This window comes from Dipodomys merriami, unplaced genomic scaffold (genome assembly GCF_024711535.1).
Source record: "Dipodomys merriami isolate MVZ:Mamm:240054 unplaced genomic scaffold, mDipMer1.0.p SCAF_17, whole genome shotgun sequence".
Taxonomy (NCBI): Eukaryota; Metazoa; Chordata; class Mammalia; order Rodentia; family Heteromyidae; genus Dipodomys; species Dipodomys merriami.
The window spans coordinates 21,827,527-21,832,013 of NW_027203048.1; the positions used below are offsets into that span (position 1 = coordinate 21,827,527).

Consider the following 4,487-nt stretch of genomic DNA (forward strand, 5'->3'; position numbering starts at 1 on the left):
CGGCCAGGCCCGCCCCGCCCCCCGCCCGCTCCCCGGAGCCCCAGCCCCGCGGAGGACGCGGGCCTCCGCCTCCGCCCCGCCGTCCGGCCCCGTCACCCCCGAGGGGACCCCCGCGACCCGGCGGCGCCCGTGCGCTCGGCCGGGAGCCCCGGGGAAGCCGGGATTCGAGCGGTGGTTTGCAGGCGGCAGCCGCGCATGCTCGGCGGAGGCCGCCCGGGGCCAGGCAAACCCTGATAGAGCCTTCGCCGGGCCTGCACAGCGGAGCTCCAGTGGCGCAATCGGTTAGCGCGCGGTACTTATACAGCAGTACATGCAGAGCGATGCCGAGGTTGTGAGTTCGAGCCTCACCTGGAGCACGAGCCTTTTGGGCGTCCCCACGCCCCCGTCCCGTTTTACCTCTCTGCGGAAGGAGAGGGTAGGCTTTCGAGGCGCGCGGTCTGCAGGGCCGCCCGCGGCGGAGCCTCCCGCCCGTTTTTCCCGGTCTCTGTGCCGGGCGCCGCGTCCAGCGGCGTGAGCCCGGGCGCGCGCCCACCAACCTTCCCATTTCTCTGGGGGACGCCCGGGTCCCTGGGGGGCCGCAGCCCCCCGCACGCGGGCTCCCCGCACGCGGGCTCCGGGGCGCTCCCTAGCGGCGGGGCCGGGCCCGGGGGCGTGGCGCCCCGCGGCTCCCCGGGGCAGCGGGGCTGGGGCGGGGTTGCTCCCTTAGCTTTCAGCTGTGCCCCGTCTCCCCCAGCCACCCCCCCGCCCCGGCACCCCCGAAGGACGGTGGCAGCCAGCGACCCGCGAGGCGACCTCTCCGGGACCTGTGGAATGCCGGCCTGATCCGCACCGGAAGCGGGGTGGGCGGGGCCGGGTGCCCCAGGCCCGCTGGGGTTGGGGCCAGCGGCCGTCTGTCAGCGGGCGGTGCACCTGCCTTCCCCCCCCCCCCCAGGTGTGGGGGCAAAGCGGGCACGGGTGCTAGTTAGGGCGCCCTCTGTCTAAAGGGCGGTTCAGCGGCTTTGATTTGTTTCCTTGCCTATCCTGGGGCTTGAACTCAGGGCCTGCGCTCTGTCTGTCCCTGAGCTTTTCTGCTTAAGGCCAGCGCTCGACCAGCTCCACCTCCAGTTAAGCTGTTCTTCTGCACGTCATAATTGCTAACTTGTGGATGGAAAGCTGGGAGAAGGACCGAGGCGGGTGGCGCCTGGGTTGTCTCAGCTGTCAGCCCTGTCCGGTTGGTGACTGTCACACTCCACCCAACTGCATGTCAAATGTGATGTGAGAAAGTAGGTCTGCTTCACCTAGTCCTAGGGGGAGTGTGACACACACACACACACAAACACACACACACACACAGAGTGAGCGAGAACGGTGGTGAGCCTACTTTTAGAAAACCAGCTCAGGCCTGGAAAGGAATGTATCTTTTTTTTTTTTTTTTAAGTTTCTTCTTCTTCTTCTTCTTCTTCTTCTTCTTCTTCTTCTTCTTCTTCTTCTTCTTCTTCTTCTTCTTCTTCTTCTTCTTCTTTTTCTTCTTCTTCTTCTTCTTCTTCTTCTTCTTCTTCTTCTTCTTCTTCTTCTTCTTCTTCTTCTTCTTCCTCCTCCTCCTCCTCCTCCTCCTCCTCCTCCTCCTCCTCCTCCTCCTCCTCCTCCTCCTCCTCCTCCTCTTCCTCCTCCTCCTCCTCCTCTTCCTCCTCCTCCTTCTCCTCCTTCTCCTCTTCCTCCATTTAAAATAATCTTTAGATGGGCAGAGCTAATCCTAGCTACTCAGGAGGCTGACATCTGAGGATCACTATTCAAAGCCAGCCCAGGCAAGAAAGCTGTGAGACTCTTATCTCCAATTAACCACCAGAAAACCAGATGTGGAGCTATGGCTCAAAGTGGTAGAGTGCAAAAGACCTCAGGTTCAAGCCCCATAACCAATTTTTAAAATCTATTGGTATACAAATAAGGTATCACATAATTCATTTGTTTTAAGTGCACAACTTAATAGATTTTTGTGTATTTATAGCTATGTGTGATCACCACGGTCGATTTCTGAGTATTTCCCTTGCTTCCATAAACAAAAAATTTACTTGTTATTCTCTTCCCCATCCTCTGGTCACATTCTCTTCCCATTAATCTACATCCTATCCCAATGGAGTTCCTGATTTTGGACTTCCAGAGGAATAGACTTATATACCTTGTGATCTTTTGTGACTGATTCTTGCTTCTCTTACAAGATTCCTTCGTGGTTGACAGTATATCACTACTTCATTTTATTCTGCAGTAGGGATTATTTTCATTTTTGAGCAAAAGAGTAAAGATTGGTATTTTCAAGAAATTTACTGAAAACATTTCAGAAGAGATTAAGCTTAAAATGTATAAGACATAAGAATGGGCAGGTGTGGTGGTGAGGGCTTTTCTCTGTGTGTGTGTGTGTGGGGGGAGGTGGTCCTCAGGGCCTTGGTGCTGTCCCTGAGCTTCTTCATTCAAGTGCACAACATACTCTACCACTTCTACACTCTACCACTTTATAACTTCACTCTACCCCTTGAGCCACAACTCTACATCCAGCCTTTTGGTGGTTAATTGGCGATATTTATCTCCAATGTCTCATGGACTTTCCTTCCCTGGGCTGGTGCAATCCTAGTATCTCCGCCTTCCCAGCAGCTAGGATTACAAGAGTTAGCCATTGGTGTCTGGCCGCCATGTGCTTTGGGAGGCATTTTCATAAAATGAAGTGCAGGGAAACACTCAGCCGATTTAAACAGAACTGATGCCAACTGGAGACGGAACTGGGTCATGAGTGTGCAGGAATTTCAATGCTCAGTTTTTGAAATTTCTTTGATTTTTTTTTAAAGTTATTGTTTAGCTGTGCTTGGTCAGAACTATGTGTGATAAATCCACAGGTAAGTGGATAACTCTATAAGAATTAAATAGAAAGCTCAAGCTAACTAATTTGCTCTAAAGCTCACGAGGTCATTCCAAGTAGTACAACCTAACTTGCTAGGGTCCTTCCTTGGAATTTGGCAGTTTTGTTTTTCCTCTCTGCCTCTTCCTTTCCTTTTCTGTTGTTTTTAGTTTTACTTTAATTCAATTTCTTTGGCACTAACCTTCTTCAGAGGCTGATTTCTTCTTATTACTGTCAGTTCAATGCTTCCTCCCAGGCTGGACACCTTTTAGCAGAGGTCTTCTTTGCTAATTGGATAGTTTCATTGATATTTGTTACAGTATCTTTTGTGTAATTCTTTCACAGAGATTCTGGAACAATACCAGTCAATTGGCTTATTGCAGATGCTTTCCAAGCATAAGCTATAGATGGATCTGTCCAATATAATCTTCGGGATATATCATCATGAAAATATATAACAAAGGCAAAAGTACCAAAAGGTATCCATCCATTATTCTGGGTATATATTTGGTTTAAAGTTGCTATGAAGTGAGTTATATATTCAGAGGCTGGCTCCTCAACTGTAAGCTTATAATTCTAGCATTCTTCCTGGGCTCCTAAATGTTAACTACTATAGCATCAGCAGTCATGTGGAACCTAGTGTAGCAGCACATATCTGTGATCCTACCTACTGGGAAGTGGAGTCAAAAGGATCTCGAGTTCAAAGCCAGCCTGGGAAAAAACATAATAAAATCCTGTCTTAAAACTAAACTATAATGTTGTTTATTCATGCCTATAATCCTAGCTACTCAGGAGGCTGAGAGCTGAGGATTGTGATTCAAAGCTGGCCCAGGCATGAAAATCTCTTATCTTCAGTTAGCCACCAAAAAAAAAAAAAAAAAAAAAAAAGGCCAGAAGTGGAGCTGTGTGGCTCAAGTGGTAGAGCTCACATTCCCAGTAGGTCCCTTCTCCACAGACTCCTGGCATATCCTGCTTAGGAAAAGTATCCACTGGGGGAGAAGATGCTGATTGTCCTGTTAAGCCAAAAGCTGTCACACAGAGCACCAAGCACTCCACCAAGCCTCACATTATCCATGCCGGAGAGCTGCTCCGGCCCCTCCCTTCCTCACCCTAAGGAGCTGTCCATGTGGCCACCATTGAAGCACCAAGGAATGTGGATCCAGGAGAAGAGAGGAGTGGGAGAATGGGAAGCAGGCAAGAGACAGATCTGAAAGGGTCTGATGGCTTCTCTTCCTTTCCAATACTGGGCTACACCTATATCCCCTGAGAGTTTCATTTCTAACACCAGCTTCACCTATCTATGTACTTTCTGTGGTTGGGTTGTGTGAGCCAAAAACATTTCCCTTTTGTATCACCTGGTTAGTATGGGGGGGGGGGGGAGTGTCTATCAGTCTATCACTCATAGCCAAAGGGATCTCGATGAATAGCGTCATGTATAACATGACCCTTTGCTTGGATGATTGATTTTATTTTTCACAATTCTTCTGGAGACATCAAGATTGTGGTTTGAGGTCAGCCTGGGCAAAACAGTTATCAAGACCCTCATCTCAATCAAATGAGCTGGGATCTCAAGTGATCTCAAGTACACCAGAGGCTGTAAGGTAGTAGGAGGATCCTAGTC

General features: G+C 50.3%; 1 non-coding gene across 1 annotated transcript; it reads left to right on the forward strand.

Annotated features, from left to right (window-relative positions):
• The first annotated feature begins 263 nt into the window (after window positions 1-263).
• Trnai-uau (transfer RNA isoleucine (anticodon UAU)) lies at window positions 264-356 on the forward strand. Its single transcript is given in 2 exon segments — window positions 264-301; window positions 321-356. It is a non-coding gene; the product is annotated as a tRNA-Ile (tRNA).
• Window positions 357-4,487: the final 4,131 nt, after the last annotated feature.